This window comes from Manis pentadactyla, chromosome 9, assembly GCF_030020395.1.
Source record: "Manis pentadactyla isolate mManPen7 chromosome 9, mManPen7.hap1, whole genome shotgun sequence".
NCBI lineage: Eukaryota > Metazoa > Chordata > Mammalia > Pholidota > Manidae > Manis > Manis pentadactyla.
Window position 1 is genome coordinate 48,723,282 of NC_080027.1, and position 21,898 is coordinate 48,745,179.

General features: G+C 38.3%; 1 protein-coding gene across 18 annotated transcripts in view; it reads right to left on the minus strand.

The window, feature by feature from the left end:
• STK33 (serine/threonine kinase 33) overlaps positions 1 to 21,898 on the minus strand; it is a 184,331-nt gene that overhangs the window by 92,315 nt on the left and 70,118 nt on the right. Inside the window, exon 2 of one of the 18 annotated variants that reach the window (XM_057507327.1) lies at positions 4,921 to 5,019. The exons of the other annotated variants lie outside the window; for them this stretch is intronic. The gene's annotated coding sequence lies outside the window, so the exon portion shown is untranslated. The remainder of the gene's footprint in view (positions 1 to 4,920; positions 5,020 to 21,898) is intronic. 18 annotated transcript variants of the gene reach the window in all.

A 21,898-nucleotide genomic window follows, 5' to 3' on the forward strand; every position in this document is an offset into this window, starting at 1 on the left:
TTCCAAAAAATAGAAGAGGAGGGAATACTTCCAAACTCATTCTATGAAGCTAGCATCACTCTAATACCAAAACCAGGCAAAGACCCCACCAAAAAAGAAAATTACAGACCAATATCCCTGATGAACATAGATGCAAAAATACTCAACAAAATATTAGCAAACTGAATTAAAAAATTATCTCTTGATGTCAAGAGGATCATACACCATGATCAAGTGGGATTCATCTCAGGGATGCAAGGATGGTACAATATTAAAAAATCCATCAACATCATCCACCACATCAACAAAAAAGAAGGACAAAAACCACATGATCATCTCCATAGATGCTGAAAAAGCATTCAACAAAATTCAACATCCATTCATGATAAAAACTCTCAACAAAATGGGTATAGAGGGCAAGTACCTCAACATAATAAAGGCCATATATGACAAACCCACAGCCAACATCAAACTTAACACCAAGAAGCTGAAAGCTTTTCCCCTAAGACTGGGAACAAGACAAGGATGCCCACTCTCCCCGCGTTTATTCAACATAGCACTGGAGGTCCTAGCCACAGCACAACACAAAGAAATAAAAGGTGTCCAGATTGGTAAGGAAGAAGCCAAACTGTCACTGTTTGCAGATGACATGATATTGCACAGAAAAACCCTAAAGAATCCACTCGAAGACTATTAGAATATTTGAATTCAGCAAAGTTGCAGGATACAAAATTAATACACAGAAATCTGTTGCATTCCTATACACTAACAATGAACTACCAGAAAGAGAAATCAGAAAAACAATTCCATTCACAATCGCATCAAAAAGAATAAAATACCTAGGAATAAACCTAACCAAGGAAACCTAACCCTCAAAACCATAAGACATTCTTAAGAGAAATTAAAGAGGACACTAAAAAATGGAAATTCATCCCATGCTCTTGGGTAGGAAGAATTAATATTGTCAAAATGATCATCCTGCCTAAACCAATCTACAGTTTCAATGCAATCCCTATCAAAATACCTATAGCATTCTTCAACAAACTGGAACAAACAGTTCTAAAATTCATATGGACCCACCAAAGACCCCAAATAGCCAAAGAAATCCTGAGAAGGAAGAATAAAGCAGGGGGGATCTCACTTCCCAACTTCAGGCTCTTCTACAAAGCCACAGTAATCAAGACAATTTGGTACTGGCACAAGAACAGACCTATAGACCAGTGGAACAGAATAGAGAGTCCAGATATTAACCCAAGCATATATGGTCAATTAATATATGATAAAGGAGCCATGGATATATAATGGGGAAATGACAGCCTCTTAATCTGCTGGTGTTGGCAAAACTGGACAGCTATATGTAAGAGAATGAAACTGGATTATTGTCTAACCCCATACACAAAAGTAAACTTGAAATGGATCAAAGACCTGAATGTAAGTCATGAAACCATAAAACTCTTAGAAGACAACATAGGCAAAACTCTCTTGCATATAAACATGAGCAACTTCTTCATGAACATATCTCCATGGGCAAGGGAAACAAAAGCAAAAGTGAACAAGTGGGACTATATCAAACTAAAAAGCTTCTGTATAGCAAAGGACACCATCAGAAGAACAAAAAGGCATCCTACAGGATGGGAGAATATATTCATAAATGACATATCCGATAAGGGGTTGACATCCAAAATATACAAAGAGGTCACGCATGTCAACAAACAAAAAGCAAATAATCCAATTAAAAAATGGGCAGAAGAGCTGAACAGACACTTCTCCAAAGAAGAAATTCAGATGGCCAACAGGCACATGAAAAGATTAGCTCCACATCGCTAATCATCAGAGAAATGCAAATTAAAACCATAATAAGATATCAATTCACACCAGTTAGGATGGCCACCATCCAAAAGGCAAACAACAACAAATGTTGGTGAGGATGTGGAGAAAGGGGAACCTCCTACGCTGCTCATGGGAATGTAAATTAGTTCGACCATTGTGGAAAGTAATATGGAGGTTCCTCAAAAAACTAAAAATAGAAATACCATTTGATCCAGGAATTCTACTTCTAGGAATTTACCCTAAGAATGCAGGAGCCCAGTTTGAAAAAGACATATGCATCCCTATGTTTATCACAGCACTATTTACAATAGCCAAGAAATGGAAGCAACCTAAGTGTCCATCAGTAGATGAATGGATAAAGAAGATGTGGTATATACACACAATGGAATATTATTCAGCCATAAGAAGAAAACAAATCCTACCATTTGCAACAACATGGACAGAGCTAGAGGGCATTATGCTCAGTGAAATAAGCCAGGCAGAGAAAGACAAGTACCAAATGATTTCACTCATATGTGGAGTATAAGAACAAAGAAAAACTGAAGGAACAAAACAGCAGCAGACTCACAGAACCCAAGAATGGACTAACAGTTACCAAAGGGAAAGGGACTGAGGAGGATGGGTGGGAAGGGAGGTATAAGGGTGTGGAAAATGAAAGGGGGCATTACGATTAGCATGTATAATGTAGGGGGGGTGGCACAGGGATGGCAGTATAGCCTAGAGAATACAAGTAGTGATTCTATAGCATCTTACTATGCTGATGGACAGTGACTGTAATGGGGTATGTGGTGGGGACTTGATAATGGGGGAAATCTAGTAACCACAATGTTGCTCATGTAATTGTATATTAATGATGTGAAATATATAAATATATATATATCCCATTTTTAAGTTGGATATTTTCGTGGATCTAAAAATGGTATCTTTCTCTTTGCTCTGTTCAGAAAGCATTCCCTTTAATTTTTTCATCAGTTTCTCAATAAACCACATTATCCTATCACTGTCACTGCCACAGACCTCTGAGTACTTTCTTGCTCCACTTTCTGATTTATCCCTTGACCTAGCAGTATTTGGTTGCTCTATTCAAGAAGCATAGGAGTTCCTGTTACTCACTGAGGAGTTTCCTTTCTGATCTCCAACCTACCAACCACTACATTTGCCAAGTTAATATTCTACTTACCATAGCAATTTTAAAGCAATAGATTGAATACCTGCACGTGAAATTTCTTGACAAGAATTAGATTTCAAATTTAATTTCTTTTTGGCTGGGTGAATTCTAATCCTTTTAACTTGAAAACCAAAATAGAACAAATGTTTACTCACTTATAATTTTCTCTCATTTATGAATTGGTCTGAAAGATTTGTTACTAAAATAAATCTACTACCTAACAAGCCAAGTGATGTCATTCATATTTTAGAGGCATAAAAATTATTAATCAGTTATTGCAAACCTAACATATCTTTACATAAACACAAACATGATTAGCTCTTCTTATAGAACCAAATAATTATGTTTAAACAGGACTGTAGATATAAAAATATATGCTAGAAAATCAAAGAAGCTCCTAATGTGGGTGTCCTTTGTGTCTCCAAAAACTAGACAACACAGATATTAGACATAATGTAAAAAAACAAAGTAAGTTCAAATCATTTCAGTATTTAACACATGAGCTTTCTTTTGGCTGAAGGTTTTCATTTTATTTTCAGAACTAAGACAAGTCAATGGAACAACTGTGATACAGAAAATTTCTGAGTTTTTTTAAGCATAAAAAGATCTCTTACATATTGGTTCTAGAAGATACACTTACCGCAATTTCCTCAAGAAAATGAATACACTTACCGCAATTTCCTCAAGAAAATGAATACAGGAATGTTTTTATGAGATATAACTAGCTATAATTTTCTTCACCAAAAGCAATTTTTTAGTTTTCTTTGCTAAGACTGTGTCTACAAGGAACCTAAACAATCAATTAAGTCAAAAATGTGCTCTGTTCAAGTGAAGAAAAAAAACCTTACTGACTGTCTGACATTATGCATACCAAACTGAATAGATGTATACTAACTTTTCAACTACTTGTTTTCATAACATGTTTACAGAGCCCAAAGAGCTTTCTAGATCATGTTATATTTTAGAGAGCAAAACTTATTTACTATTTCCAATACAGGCATTATGAAGAAATGAGTCTTTGTTATCTTATAAAAGAATTTATAGTATATTTAAAATTTACATTATTTCAGAGGTTTAAAAATGTTTAATACCTGATATGTGTATTACTTTTCTTCTATTTTAATTTGCATAACATTCCTCAGTGATTAAGTTGTAATCTGGAGAGACAGTCTTAAATGTGATCCCCATACTGACAGTTTAAAGTAAGAACAGAGATTTTACTAAGAAAGTTGTGGCTTAAAGAGGCTGAATAAAACTAGGAAATCCTCTCCCTGATTCTTTCCTGTAGTTATCCAGCGTCTTCTCTTCCTGTAAACAATCTGAAGTAATGGACATTTATGTCAGCACAGACCCATCCTTGTACATAATAGACACTCAATGAAAATTTCTGAGCATTCCTTCTGTGGGCAAGAGTCAGAATCACAAATCACTAATGCAGAAAAACAGGCAGGTATATAGGAAGAGTCATTAGAGACAGCATGGGGGGATGTCCCAAAAGGAATATGAGGGCTCTCTTCATAGACCTGAAGGAGGGTTGGGCACAAGGAATTAAACTTCTGCGTGATTCAAATAAAGAGTGCATGCCAATCTAAAAGAAAGGGCTTCCTAACATTTAGAAATGTCAAAGAGAAAAGACAAGACTATCTCAGTCACTAATAATGTCCAAGTAGAAGTTGGAAGGTCGGTTGGCAGGAAACCACAGAAAGTATTTAAGCACAGACTAGGATGTCCTGAGGGTCCTTCTCAGGTAAACTCTACAAAGATGAATCACCCCTTCTAATGATCAACTGAGGCACAGCAGACATTTAAAAGAACTGAGGTGGCAGTTGACCTCACCTCCATTGTGGAGGTTTAAATATTATAATGGTATCCTGCTTTCCTACCACAGACCAGACCAAACTAGTTACAGCCCCAAAATTCACCTCAGTCTGTCTGAATCTCACCTGTAACAGAGCAGCACTTAGAATTTACCATGGGAACACATTGATAGCAAGAAGTAGGTGCACTGGGAGGCTGGATATGCTCAGTAGCAGCAGCCATGGCTAGAAAAGAAAAAGCTAAATGAAGTGTAGAACATAAGATATTGTAAAATAAAAAAAAAAAAAAGGAAATAAGACTTTGTTCCCACTCAAGTGGGCCCACATGTTGCTAAGGCAGCCAAAAAAGACAGTATTGCAAATAGACTAGAACAAAAGTAACACCATTCTGAGGATTGCAGCATGAACACTTGGTTGTGCTCCATCCAGGACAACTGAAAGAAAATAATCTTCTTGTACTTAGGAATCTTTATTCCTGTAAGATATTTTAAGAGTACATGATAATTAGATATATAAACACACACACACACACACACACACACACACATGCACATAATGAAAGGATTCCCCCCATTGAGTTAATTAACATACCCACCGCCTCACATATTGGGTACAGACTTTCAGTTATAAGATGAATAAAGGAGGAGGGGCGGAAGATGGCGGCGTGAATAGAGCAGCGGAAATCTCCTCCCAAAACAACATATATCTATGAAAATATAACAAAGACAACCCTTCCTAGAATAAAGACCAGAGGACACAGGACAATATCCAGACCACATCCGCACCTGAGAGAACCCAGCGCCTTGCGAAGGGGGTAAGATACAAGCCCCGGCCCCGCGGGAGCCGAGCGCCCCTCCCCCCAGCTCCCGGCGGGAGAAGAGCAGGCAGAGCGGGAGGGAGACGGAGCCCAGGACTGCCGAACACCCAGCCCCAGCCATCCGGGCCAGAGTGCAGGACCCTGGATACTAGGAAAACAGGGCAGCAAGAACAGTGAGCGGGCACTGGAGGCCGGGTGTTGGAGGACATAAGAAAAGTGCGCGACCATTTTTTTTTTTTTTTTGCTTTTTTGCTGTTCTGTTTTGGCGATCGCTTTTTGGAAGTCTTAAAGGGATAGGGACCCCAATACTAGGGAAACAGGGCAGCAAGACCGGTGAGCAGAGGCCTGAGGCTGTTACCGGAGAATAAAGAAAAACGAGCGACCACCTTTTTTTTTAATTAAAAAAAAATTTATTTATTTTTTTAATTTAAAAATTTTTTTCTTTTTTTTTTTTTTGGTGGTCGTTGTTTTGTTTTGGCGGGTGCTTTCTGGAAGTCTTAAAGGGGCAGGGCGGGTCATTTAATCCAGAGGTAGGGAATCCGGGGATCTCTGGGCACCCTAACCCCTGGGCTGCAGGGAGCAGGGAGGCCCCTTACGGAGAGAAATAGCCTCCCAGCAGCTCCTGCTCCAACGCGACTCCACCACTTTGGAGTAGCTGCCCGAGCCAGGCCACGCCCACAGCAACAGCGGAGATTAACTCCATAGCAGCCGGGCAGGAAGCAGAAGCCCTGTCTGCGCGCAGCTGCGCAGCACAAGCCACTAGAGGCCGCTGTTCTCCCAGGAGAGGAAGACCACAAACCAACAAGAAAGGAAGTCCTTCCAGCCGTCACTCATCCCAGCTCTGCAAACTATTCCTATCACCATGAAAAGGCAAAGCTACAGGCAGACAAAGATCACAGAGACAACACCAGAGAAGGAGACAGACCTAACCAGTCTTCCTAAAAAAGAATTCAAAATAAGAATCATAAACATGCTGACAGAGATGCAGAGAAATACGCAAGAGAAATGGGATGAGTCCGGAGGGAGATCACAGATGCCAGAAAGGAGATCGCAGAAATGAAACAAACTCTGGAAGGGTTTATAAGCAGAATGGATAAGATGCAAGAGGCCATTGATGGAATTGAAACCAGAGACCAGGAACGCATAGAAGCTGACACAGAGAGAGACAAAAGGATCTCCAGAAATGAAACAATATTAAGAGAACTGTGTGACCAATCCAAAAGGAACAATATCCGCATTATAGGGGTTCCAGAAGAAGAAGAGACAGGAAAAGAGATGGAAAGTATCTTAGAAGAAATAATTGCTGAAAACTTCCCCAAACTGGGGGAGGAAATAATCGAACAGACCACGGAAATACACAGAACCCCCAACAGAAAGGATCCAAGAAGGACAACACCAAGACACGTAATAATTAAAATGGCAAAGATCAAGGACAAGGAAAGAGTGTTAAAGGCAGCTAGAGAGAAAAAGGTCACCTATAAAGGGAAACCCATCAGGTTAACATCAGATTTCTCAACAGAAACCCGACAGGCCAGAAGAGAATGGCATGATATATTTAATACAATGAAACAGAAGGGCCTTGAACCAAGGATACTGTATCCAGCATGACTATCATTCAAATATGACGGTGGGATTAAACAATTCCCAGACAAACAAAAGCTGAGGGAATTTGCTTTCCACAAACCACCTCTACAGAACATCTTACAGGGACTGCTCTAGATGGGAGCACTCCTAGAAAGAGCACAGCACAAAACACACAACATATGAAGAATCAAGAAGGAGGAACAAGAAGGGAGAGAAGAAAAGAATCTCCAGACAGTGTATATAACAGCTCAATAAGTGAGCTAAGTTAGGCAGTAAGATACTAAAGAGGCTAACCTTGAACCTTTGGTAACCACGAAGTTGAAGCCTGCAATGGCAATAAGTACATATCTTTCAATAGTCACCCTAAATGTTAATGGGTTGAATGCACCAATCAAAAGACACAGAGTAACAGAATGGATAAAAAAGCAAGACCCATCTATATGCTGCTTACAAGAAACTCACCTCAAACCCAAAGACATGTACAGACTAAAAGTCAAGGGATGGAAAAACATATTTCAAGCAAACAACAGTGAGAAGAAAGCAGGGGTTGCAGTACTAATATCAGACAAAATAGACTTCAAAACAAAGAAAGTAACAAGAGATAAAGAAGGACACTACATAATGATAAAGGGCTCAGTCCAACAAGAGGATATAACCATTCTAAATATATATGCACCCAACACAGGAGCACCAGCATATGTGAAACAAATACTAACAGAACTAAAGGGGGATATAGACTGCAATGCATTCATTCTAGGAGACTTCAACACACCACTCACCCCAAAGGATAGATCCACTGGGCAGAAAATAAGTAAGGACACGGAAGCACTGAACAACACAGTAGAGCAGATGGACCTAATAGACATCTATAGAACTCTACATCCAAAAGCAGCGGGATATACATTCTTCTCAAGTGCACATGGAACATTCTCCAGAATAGACCACATACTAGGCCACAAAAAGAGCCTCAGAAAATTCCAAAAGATTGAAATCCTACCAACCAACTTTTCAGACCACAAAGGCATAAAACTAGAAATAAACTGTACAAAGAAAGCAAAGAGGCTCACAAACACATGGAGGCTTAACAACACGCTCCTAAATAATCAATGGATCAATGACCAAATCAAAATGGAGATCCAGCAATATATGGAAACAAATGACAACAACAACACTAAGCCCCAACTTCTGTGGGACACAGCAAAAGCAGTCTTAAGAGGAAAGTATATAGCAATCCAAGCATATTTTAAAAAGGAAGAGCAATCCCAAATGAACGGTCTAATGTCACAATTATCGAAATTGGAAAAAGAAGAACAGATGAGGCCTAAGGTCAGCAGAAGGAGGGACATAATAAAGATCAGAGAAGAAATAAATAAAATTGAGAAGAATAAAACAATAGCAAAAATCAATGAAATCAAGAGCTGGTTCTTCGAGAAAATAAACAAATAGATAAGCCTCTAGCCAGACTTATTAAGAAGAAAAGAGAGTCAACACAAATCAACAGTATCAGAAACGAGAAAGGAAAAATCACGACGGACCCCACGGAAATGCAAAGAATTATTGGAGAATACTATGAAAACCTATATGCTAACAAGCTGGGAAACCTAGGAGAAATGGACAACTTCCTAGAAAAATACAACCTTCCGAGATTGACCCAGGAAGAAACAGAAAATCTAAACAGACCAATTACCAGCAATGAAATTGAAGTGGTAATCAAAAAACTACCAAAGAACAAAACCCCCGGGCCAGATGGATTTACCTCGGAATTTTATCAGACATACAGGGAAGACATAATAAACATTCTCCTTAAAGTTTTCCAAAAAATAGAGGAGGAGGGGATACTCCCAAACTCATTCTATGAAGCTAACATCACCCTAATACCAAAACCAGGCAAAGATCACACCAAAAAAGAAAACTACAGACCAATATCCCTGATGAACGTAGATGCAAAAGTACTCAACAAAATATTAGCAAACCGAATTCAAAAATACATCAAAAGGATCATACACCATGACCAAGTGGGATTCATCCCAGGGATGCAAGGATGGTACAACATTCGAAAGTCCATCAACATCATCCACCACATCAACAAAAAGAAAGACAAAAACCACATGATCATCTCCATAGATGCTGAGAAAGCATTTGACAAAGTTCAACATCCATTCATGATAAAAACTCTCAGCAAAATGGGAATAGAGGGCAAGTACCTCAACATAATAAAGGCCATCTATGATAAACCCACAGCCAACATTATATTGAACAGCGAGAAGCTGAAAGCATTTCCTCTGAGATCGGGAACTAGACAGGGATGCCCACTCTCCTCACTGTTATTTAACATAGTACTGGAGGTCCTAGCCACGGCAATCAGAAAAAACAAAGAAATACAAGGAATCCAGATTGGTAAAGAAGAAGTTAAACTGTCACTATTTGCAGATGACATGATACTGTACATAAAAAACCCTAAAGACTCCACCCCAAAACTACTACAACTGATATCGGAATACAGCAAAGTTGCAGGATACAAAATCAACACACAGAAATCTGTGGCTTTCCTATATACGAACAATGAACCAACAGAAAGAGAAATCAGGAAAACAACTCCATTCACAATTGCATCAAAAAAGATAAAATACCTAGGAATAAACCTAACCAAAGAAGTGAAAGACTTATACTCTGAAAACTACAAGTCACTCTTAAGAGAAATTAAAGGGGACACTAACAGATGGAAACTCATCCCATGCTCGTGGCTAGGAAGAATTAATATCATCAAAATGGCCATCCTGCCCAAAGCAATATACAGATTTGATGCAATCCCTATGAAACTGCCAGCAACATTCTTCAATGAACTGGAACAAATAATTCAAAAATTCATATGGAAACACCAAAGACCCCGAATAGCCAAAGCAATCCTGAGAAAGAAGAATAAAGTAGGGGGGGATCTCACTCCCCAACTTCAAGCTCTACTATAAAGCCATAGTAATCAAGACAATTTGGTACTGGCACAAGAGCAGAGCCACAGACCAATGGAACAGACTAGAGAATCCAGACATTAACCCAGACATATATGGTCAATTAATATTTGATAAAGGAGCCACGGACATAGAATGGCGAAATGACAGTCTCTTCAACAGGTGGTGCTGGCAAAACTGGACAGCTACATGTAGGAGAATGAAACTGGACCATTGTCTAACCCCATATACAAAAGTAAACTCAAAATGGATCAAAGACCTGAATGTAAGCCATGAAACCATTAAACTCTTGGAAGAAAACATAGGCAAAAACCTCTTAGACATAAACATGAGTGACCTCTTCTTGAACATATCTCCCCGGGCAAGGAAAACAACAGCAAAAATGAGTAAGTGGGACTATATTAAGCTGAAAAGCTTCTGTACAGCAAAAGACACCATCAATAGAACAAAAAGGATCCCTACAGTATGGGAGAATATATTTGAAAATGACACATCCGATAAAGGCTTGACGTCCAGAATATATAAAGAGCTCACATGCCTCAACAAACAAAAAACAAATAACCCAATTAAAAAATGGGCAGAGGAACTGAACAGACAGTTCTCCAAAAAAGAAATACAGATGGCCAACAGACACATGAAAAGATGCTCCACATCGCTAATTATCAGAGAAATGCAAATTAAAACTACAATGAGGTATCACCTCACACCAGTAAGGATGGCTGCCATCCAAAAGACAGAGAACAACAAATGTTGGCGAGGCTGTGGAGAAAGGGGAACCCTCCTACACTGCTGGTGGGAATGTAAGTTAGTTCAACCATTGTGGAAAGCAGTATGGAGGTACATCAAAATGCTCAAAACAGACTTACCATTTGACCCAGGAATTGCACTCCTAGGAATTTACCCTAAGAATGCAGCAATCAAGTATGAGAAAGATCAGTGTACCCCTATGTTTATCGCAGCACTATTTACAATAGCCAAGAATTGGAAGCAACCTAAATGTCCATCGATAGATGAATGGATAAAGAAGATGTGGTACATATACACAATGGAATACTACTCAGCCATAAGAAAAGGGCAAATCCAATCATTTGCAGCAACATGGATGGAGCTGGAGGGTATTATGCTCAGTGAAACAAGCCAAGCGGAGAAAGAAAAATACCAAATGATTTCACTTATCTGTGGAATATAAGAACAAAGGAAAAACTGAAGGAACAAAACAGCAGCAGAATCACAGAACTCAAGAATGGACTAACAGGTACCAAAGGGAAAGGGACTGGGGAGGATGGGTGGGTAGGGAGGGATAAGTGGGGGGGAGAAGTAGGGGGGTATTAAGATTAGCATGCATGGGGGTGTAGGAGAAAAGGGAGGGCTGTACAACACAGAGAAGGCAAGTAGTGATTCTACAACATTTTGCTATGCTGATGGACAGTGACTGTAAAGGGGTTTATAGAGGAGACCTGGTATAGGGGAGAGCCTAGTAAACATAATATTCGTCATGTAAGTGTAGATTAGTGATACCAAAAACAAAACAAAACAAAACAAAAAAAAAGGGCAGTTCCTGTGTGGTAACCTCCAATGAGTTCTACACAAGGGTATAAAGGGCATATAAAAATGTAGGCAAAGGGTCTGTTTGCGTTTATACAGAAGATCAAAGCCTAATTGGGCTAAGCCAAAAATGAACTAAGATACGATATGAAAGAGGACTTCCAACATCAGCACTCTCTGGAAGACTCATGCCAGAAGATGATCATCAAAAAACCCCAACAAAGATCCACGCACTGCTACAGCTGTAGATGCACTCATCCCACCTGCTCCTGGACTTGCCATGGGAATGAAGGAGATATCTAAGCTGGCCTGTGCATACAGTGAAAAAACAAATTTGACTGGATCTATACTGTTGGAACTCAACCAAGAATTAGGAGAAGTGCAAATTGTAGCACTCCAAAATCTTACAACTACAGACTATTTACTGTTAAAAGAACATAAGGGATGTGAACATTCCCCAGGAATGGGTTGTTTTAATTTGTCTGATTTCTCTCAGACTGTTCAAGTTCAGTTGGACAATATGCACCATATCATAGATAAGTTTTCACAAATACCTAAGGTGCCTAACTGGTTTTCTTGGTTTCACTGGAGATGGCTGGTAATTACAGATATGCTTTTGTTATGTAACTATACTCCTATTATGTTAATGTGTGTGCGCAATTTAAGTAGTAGCTTAAAACCTATACATGCTGAAGTTACTCTACAAGAAGATATGTCAAAGAAATAATCAATCTTCCCATGTTTTCTTCTGCCTGCTACTTCTATAGCTTTTCTTCTTCCTTCCTAATTACAACCCTTAAATAGAATTCATGCCTCATATCAAATTTACCGAGTATCATAATTCTTCCAAGTGGTAAAGATACCTCAAGACAAATGCTGGGCATAGAAGCTACAGGGCATAAATATGCAAAGAAATAAAAAGCTAACCATTTCAAACAATAAGGCTTCTCTCTCACTTACCAACTTTACATTTCCCTGTATGGCCCTGGAAGATGACTGGTTGGCCAGAGACGGGTAAGATCCCTCAAGGGAGAAACAACCTAAGACAGGCACAGTCGCAGGGGGGCCATCAGGTGAGAAATTGGGGATCAACAGAGGTGAGGCTTAGAACCTCACCCCCCCTGTTCTGAGAGAAATCTTCTGCATATGTGGATGTTTTATTGCCCGTGTCTAGCTTGGATTAACACATAGTCTACAGGCACACACCTGATCATCTACATTTGCTCTCTTACAACACTAAACTATGTTTTCTACCTTTATCTTGTATCTATCTACCACTTCAGCATTTTATTAAAAATAATAATAATAAAGAGAGAAATGTGGTATCCACATATAAATCAAGTATAAAAACCAAATGAGTATTCATATTTGAACTGACTGTTTATAGTTCATAATGCATGAGCAAAACCGAAACTTTCTGTGATGACTGCCCTTGTACTGTTCACTATGTAACTTATTCATTATGTAAGAATTTGTTCTCCATGTAAGAACTTGTTTGTTATGCCTCAGAAGATTGGAGACTGACGAAAATTAGGCTTGGGGTGGATTAATGATTGTGCATTGAGCATTGACTCCCCTATACAGAATTTTATTGTTGTTAACAACCATTTGATCAATAAATATGAGAGATGCCCTCACACACACAAAAAAGTACACACTTCCAATGGTAAAATAAATAAGTAACCGGGATGTAATGTATAGCATAAGGAATACAGTCAAGATATTGTATAAATATGCAAAGAAATAAAATGCTAACCATTTCAAACAATAAGGCTTCTCTCTCACTTACCAATTCTACATTTCCCTGTATGGCCCCGGAAGATGACTGGTTAGCCAGAGACGGGTAAGATTCCTCAAGGGAGGAACAACCTAAGACAGGCACAGTCGCAGGGGGGTCATCAGGTGAGAAATTGGGGATCAACAGAGGTGAGGCTTAGAACCTCACCCCCCCTGTTCTGAGAGAAATCTTCTGCATACGTGGATGTTTTATTGCCCGTGTCTAGCTTGGATTAACACATAGTCTACAGGCACACACCTGATCATCTACATTTGCTCTCTTACAACACTAAACTATGTTTTCTACCTTTATCTTGTATCTACCTACCACTTCAGCATTTTATTAAAAATAATAATAAAAAAGAGAGAAATGTGGTATCCACATATAAATCAAGTATAAAAACCAAATGAGTATTCATATTTGAACTGACTGTTTATAGTTCATAATGCATGAGCAAAACCGAAAGTTTCTGTGATGACTGCCCTTGTACTGTTCACTATGTAACTTATTCATTATGTAAGAATTTGTTCTACATGTAAGAACTTGTTTGTTATGCCTCAGAAGATTGGAGACTGACGAAAATTAGGCTTGGGGTGGATTAATGATTGTGCATTGAGCATTGACTCCCCTATACAGAATTTTATTGTTGTTAACAACCATTTGATCAATAAATATGAGAGATGCCCTCACACACACAAAAAAGTACACACTTCCAATGGTAAAATAAATAAGTAACCAGGATGTAATGTATAGCATAAGGAATATAGTCAAGATATTGTAACAGCTTGGTAGGGTGATAGCTGGAACCTAGAATTATGTATATAAATGTTCTACCACTGTGTTGTACACTTGAAACTAATGTAATGTAATACTGTGCGTCAACTACCCTTCAATAAAAAATAATTATCTAAAAAAATAAAAAAATAAAAAAAAAAGATGAATAAAGTCTGAGGATCTAATGTATAACATGGTGACTGCAGTAACACTGTATTACATAACTGAAATTTTCTAAGCAAGCAAAGCTCCAAGGTTCTCATTTTTTAAAAAGCGAATATGTATTCAGAAATATTAATCCAATTAGCAAAAAATCAATCAGCTTAAGAATTTGATGGCAAATGTGAAAGGTTTGCTAGCTTCATTTTCCAAACACCAATTAATTTTTCATTAATAAAATATATTAATATAAAATTATGCGGTCAGAGTGCCTTTCTGTATGCCAAATATTCCCAGGAGTATTGAAATAAACTTTCCAGAGCCAGCAACTTTCTATTGAAGTAGTTAATTCGCTAATTAACTAGTTTATTAGCACGTTTTATTCACTTTGTTCTTTTGTATCCAGAAAAAGGCCTCCATTAAATAAGGATTATTGATTGAAAGTTATTCACTAATTGATGGAAACAGTGTTTTAGAGCTTGCAAATACAAAATTCAAGGTAGTTGCTTAGTGTAAGAAAATCAGTGGACTGTCATACAAAGTCAGAATATCCTGTGGAAGTCTCCTGACCAAACAACTCAGTACAACCAAAGCCTCACTCCATCTGGAAGCTCTTATTCTAGAGCAAAACACCAAAAGCCCTATCCTACGCTTTACCTCAGTCCTTAAATTGCCACCTGCTTCTTAAAGGTACCTTAACAGACAAGATGTTATAATTGCACCCCCATATTTATTTTCTACTCAAGACTTTTGGTTTTCAAAAGTCTAAAAGGATATAAACACCTAAGTACAGTTGACCCTTGCATAACTGGGGGATTAGGAACACTGATGCCCCACCCCTCAGTCAAAATTCCAGGTATACCTTCTGACTCTCCAAAAACTTAAATAGCCTATTGACGACCAGAAACCTTACCAGTAACATAGTCAGTTGACATATATTTTGCATGTCATCTGTATTATATACCATGTCTTACAACAAAGTATGCTAAAAAATAAAACATTTTTTCAAATTGTCGCAAATCTTACAAAAAATTTCCAATATATTTATTGAAAAAAATCCACATACATTCAAATCTGTTCTGTTCAAAGATATACTGTATTAATTTCAATGATAGACCATATTTTTAAACTCAAAGCATTTCTGCTGGCTAAGGCAAGTCCAGTAATAATAAACCTTATTACTAAGATCCTCATATTCAACAAAAGACTGCTATTTGGGGCAGATGTGTAACTAGCAATAACTGGTTCATTTCTTTTTCATAATAAAATATGTATTTTAGAGTCAAGACCAAAAAAAAATCCATGTGTGGCATATTAATGTCCCTAGCTGAATCACCTCAAGTAAGGATACTTACTTTCTGGAAGAGTCTGTTTTCTGTCCTCCTAGTGATGAGCCATTTATCTGCAGCACAAAAAACCCAGACTTATAGCCAGACAAACATATTTAGAATGTCATATATCAGGACTCAATTTGTCAGGGCTGTTAATTTCAGCAAGACACAAAAGATAGATGAAATGAGACCTAAGAAGAACTTAATGGCAAGAGATCTTCAAGTCTGCTCAAGAAGAGTGTCCAGTGGGTAATAATGAGTTGAGCAAAGAGCACCAGAAGTCCAAATAAAAGAACAAGCCAACTGAGAATTTAGCCATCTAACAGTTTATGTATATCCAACTAACATTTTCTGAATACCTGTTAATTACCAAGGATTTTATTGGGTTCTAGGGATAAAGAGATGATCAAGACATGGGCCTTACTAATAATGATAGGCATGTACAAAGTGATACAAAATTCCACCTCTACCACCTACTAGCTCAGTTTCCCCATAGGTAAAGGTGGGACAATAGTAGTAACTGTCACATACAATCGTTGTGAGGAATACTAGATAACACTTGTAAAATGCCCAGCACTTTACCTGGCACATATTATTGCTTTAAAAATCATTCTTATTCACTCATGAAGGGAAAGGTCACTGAAGATGTACTGGGACAGGTGATACTCAAACTAAATCTTAAAGAATGAGTTGGGAGTTTGCCTGGTGAGTAAGTTAAAAGCTCTGCAGACAGAGACACCAGCAATGTAAGGGCCCAGAGCCTATGGTTTTGGAGGAGCAGAAGAGTTGTTTCTGTTTGAAGGCAAGAACAACAGGAGAGAGAAAGCCAGGTCTGGGTTAAGACAAGATTTGGGAAGAAGCACTTTAGAAAAGATCAGGGTTAAACAAGAGTGTCTTCACTGAAGGGTTGTGGCTCCACCAGACACAAAAGAAAGATGTGGTGGAATGTGACATAGGTTCTTATTCTGAGAGAGCTGCCAAAAAGAAAGGGCTGCTACGATGGAATTGCCTCAAGTGAGCACTTCCAACCCTGTCACTAATCAGCCACAGATTTAGTGTGAATAGAGAGTGGCCATCAAACTGCCAATATTATCTAACTCCCCCAGCAAGCATCTGGGGCTCAGCAGTGGAGGGGACACAGGGCACCAAAGTACACTGACAATATAAACTGTAAAGCTTCAAAGAATGAAGAATAGGCTCCAGCCAGCACAATCAATCCAAATCTGTCAGATGAACAAATTAGAACTCAGTGACAAATTCACTAGTCAATGTTTTAATGTAATAGAATATATATCTTATTTCTAATTAATTCCAAAATAACAAAAAATACCACAGGAAGCTTCCTGTTATAACTTCCACAATAAAATATGAAATTACCTACACACATACACACAGCCCTACTCCAAATTCAGCACTATTGCAAAGATACATCAAATCTAAGCAACAGAACACCAATGTTCTACCATTTGGGGTCTAAAGACCCCAAAAAATTTCTAAATAACTTTGAGCATTAAAATCTCAGAAGTCTTGTCAGATAATGGTTCTATTTTACATGTACAGAAAATTTTAAGTGAAATGTGTTTGCCCTTGGTAGTCAGAAAGACCTAAGTTTTACTGTTGGACCAAGGTTCAAATTCCTCACCAGTGACTTAACCTATCTATCTGGTGTCAGCTTCCTCATATACAAGGTGTATAGATGGTATCCATATGTCTACATGACAGAATTCTCATAAGGGTAGGATGTAATGTATATAAAATTCTGATATGTTGTAAGCTCTTAATAAATGGAGGTTATTATTATTATGAAACTCTGTCAAACCCAATGGATGGTAGCACCAGAAAATTATTTTATCAATAATAACTTGCAATCTAATGCTCCAAATTGTTCTACATAAGTTCCAAGATACAAACTGCCATCTAATTAGCTCATAGCTAGCTCAGAATACAACCTAATGGGAGCTTGCTCTAGATGTATGCAGCTGAGTTGTAGATGAAATGGCTTGGTGGAAAAGCCCACAAGCAGCTTATTATGAGCACACAAATATCACATTTATAAGAATTTTATTTTTTAAATATGTGATGCTGAATACCAAGGAGAACATTTCAGCCTAACCAAAACCACATAGTACTAGTCTATATTATAACTTAACAACTGACCAAGAAGGAATAATATATAAATAGCTTTCAGAGAAAGGAGGCACTTGTATCCACAGATTTATTTACTTGGTTTATTTATTTTCAAAACCTTGGAATGCAATGGAACTGTAAAAACAATATGACTAAAATCGATAGAGCACATCATTTGCTGATACTATTGCCCAAGAAAAGGCTATAAGCCTTAGGCATGTTATTACTAGATTACACAATTTCACTGACAGGTTCAAGATTTTTAAAGGCAACTGAGAATAGAGAGGACTTCTCTTCTGGGGCCACGGGATTTTTCTCTTTAATTAAAAGGAAACCATCATGTCTCTTTTTTTAATGATAAAGATTAAAAATGTCCTTTATAATATTTTTTAAGTAATATTAATTTTTTCTTTATTTCCTAAAATACAAATAGATTAGTGATCCTGATTAAATTAAACTGAAAGCTACTTTTGTTTAACAATACTGTATCCAACCACATATCCATTTAACAAATGCTAGAATAGTTCAGGGAATACTGGTTGTAAGATTATTTCTGCAAAGTCCACTCAGAAGAATATGAAACTCCAAAAATAGGAGCTTCTAAACCTCTTCTGCAAAAATGATCAATGAGTCTCTTTTCAAGTCTTAGTGATGAAATGATAAACTTTTAAACAGGCCTTCAAACTCAAATAATGCTGTATTTCAAAGTATACTTTTTAATCAGATAGCAAAAGTTAATCATGTAGCAAAAGTTAGTCATAAATTGATTTGATAAAAACTGACCAAATAAAACTGAACCTAATCTCAATGAGACTTTTACCTGAGTCAGATCTACCACTGTATTACAAACAGAAAATTGCAAAAGTTTTGAATTGCCTTATAGTGAAAATTCCAAAGGAGAAACATCCTCTTGTAGCTAAGAAAGCTGATGGAAAAACTATGCAGTTTTATGCCTATGACAGAAAAAAAACTTTTTGACTAGAAGAGGTGAATTATTTTAATCACAAATCTTGATAGGAAATACAAGGCTAGGCTTAAAAAAAGAAAAAAACTGACCCAGGTTTATTGCCTATATTTACTAGCTTTTACCAAGTGAATATAATAAAGTCTATTCAGGGAAGCTTGGGTCTTTAAACTTACATCAGACAGATAATTTTAAAAACAAAATATATAAAACACCATATCCTTTCTTGTCACTAATGTATACACTTACATAAATATATAATAGCTTAATGTTCTAAATAGATGGCTATTGAAATAGCTTTATTAACTGAATAATGCAAACATTTCCCTTAATTCCTCCCTCTCTCTCGATCTCCACATTTGACAATGACAAGTCCATTTAACTTCCATAACACTTTTCAAATCCATCCAGTTTTTCCATTCCAAATGTCCACAATATGATCTCTTGCCTGAATTACTGTAAAAGCTTCCCAAGTAGTCATCCTGGTTCCAAGTCAGCCCTCTCATCCAGTGCATTCTCTGCACTCCAACCAGAATGCTCTTTCTAATATGCAAACCTGATCATGTTTCTTCCCAACAAAAAACACTTCAATAGTTCCCAAAAGCACTAAGATTAAACAGACAGGAACCTGTGTGAAATGGCCCCAGTTTACCTCTTCAGGCTTATCTCATACTACACTTCCTTAATATAAAGTTTTCAAAATACAGAACTTCTTTCATGTCCTGCAATCCCATGCTTTCTCCAGGCCTCACATGCACTCTCAGCCTGGAACACTCCTTCCCATTCTCCTCTTCATCCTTGTAATTCCTACTCTTCTTGCAGCTCAGCTTATATATCATCTCCTTTGAATTTTCTTGATATTTTAAATCTCAGTTGAGTGTCTGCTTCTCCTTTGAGTATTATACTTGCTCTTCCACACTCTGAACTGTGCTTGGTAACTTACTTCTCAGTGTCCCTCACTATACCTGAAGTTCCCTGAAAGCAGTGATGGTTACAAATGCAGCATATCCTGTTACAAACTACTGTTTACCCAGTGAGGAAATGAGAACAAGAAATATGTTCTTTTGAAACCATATTCTATGTACAGTATAGAAAATGTATGAAAGGCAGGACAACACTGGAGATGGAAAGACAAGAAAATATTATAATAATCTAAGTAAGACAGAAATTGGCCTTAATTAGGAAAGCAGCATCAGGAATGGGGAAAACAGCCAGATTCTAGAGATATTTAAGGAGTGATAGAGTTCAGTAACTGGTTGGCTATAACAATGATAAGAGAAAGGGAACAGTCAACAATACCTTGAATATTGAGGTGCATGATGACCAAATTACTGAGATAGTTAAACTAAGAAGGAAGAATAGATTTTGGAGTAAGATAATAACTTTGGGATATGCTAAGTTAGTTTTGATTTTAGGGCATAAATGGAGATGTCTAAGAGACAGTGGAAATATAAGTCTGGAAATAAAGAAAAATCTAGGTTTATAAACATGGATTTAAGAGTTGTGTCAGAGAAGTGGCAATTAAAGCCATGTTTGTAGGTGAGACCACCCAGGAAAGATATGTAGAATGAAAACATAAGAGCCAAAACAGAACTTTCCGGAACATCAACTACTAAAGGAGAATCAGAGGAAGATGGTCCACTGAACAATGGAAAGTAGTGTCCATAGAGGCAACAAGGAGGGTGTTTAATGAAGGAAAGACTGATCAAAAGCCAAATGTCTCAAAATTTTCAAGGAAGTTGAGGGCTGAAAAGTTGTATTCAAAAATTAAGCTCTGGGGAGACAGAGCCAAGATGGCGGTGTGAATAGGGCAGCAGTAATCTCCTCCCAAAACCATATATATTTTTGAAAATACAACAAATATTCCTAAAAGAGAGACCAGAAGATACAGTACAACAGCCAGGCTACATCTACACCTGCGAGAACCCAGCACCTCATGAAGGGGGTAAGATATAAGTCACGTCCTGGTGGTACCCAAGCACGCCCCCCACCCCAGCTCCCCAGTGGGAGGAGAGAAGTTGGAGTGGGGAGGGAGTGGGAGCCCAGGACTGATAAATACCCAGCCCAAGTCATCACTGGGAGTACAGACACACAGTGTGTGGTGTGCTGGATATTATGGAAATGGAACAGTAAAACCTGCCAGTGGGTCCCCTCAGCCAGTGCCCCTGGGACAAAAGAAAAGCGAGTGCTTTTTGAAAGTCTTAAAGGGACAGGAGCCTCACAGCTGGACAGAAGTGTCCTGGCACACTCAGCCAAGCAGCTGGGAATCCCGGGGAACTCTGGGCGTCCTAACTCCCTAGGCAGCAGCACATCTCTGAGGCCCCTCACAGCGATAAACAGCCTCCCACCCTTTCCCCTCCCACGCGGCCCGCCATAGTGGAGCAGCAGCCTGAGACAGGCCACACCATAGCTGCTGTGCAGAGCCCCGTCCGCAGCCAACCAGGCCAGATTCAGAGGCACGCAGCTGCCCAGCACAAGCCGCTATGGGTAGTGGTTCTCGCAGGAGAGGAAGGCAACGAGCAAGCGGGAAGGGACTTTGTTCTCCCAGCTGACACACTCACCAACTGCCCATGACTAACTCTATCACCATGAAAAGACAGAAGAATTCGATTCCGACCAGAATCACACAGACATCCTCTGAGAGGGAAGCTGGGGAGATAGATTTAACCAATCTTCCTGAAAAAGAATTCAAAATAAAGGTCATAACCTTGCTGATGGAGCTGCAGAGAAAAATGCAAGAGCTAACGGATAAAGTTGGGAGGGAGAATACAGAAATAAAACAATCTCTGGAAGAGCAGAATGGATGAGATGCAAGAGGCCATTAATGGAATAGAAATCAGAGAGCAGGAACACAGACAAGCTGACGCAGAGAAAGATAAAAGGATCTCCAGGAATGAAAGAATATTAAGAGAAATGTGTGACCAATACAAAGAGAACAATATCCACATTATAGGGGTACCAGAAGAAGAAGAGAGAGAAAAAGGGATAGAAAGTGTATTTGAAGAAATAATTGCTGAAAACTTCCCCAAACTGGGGGAGGTAATAGTCGCTCAGACTACG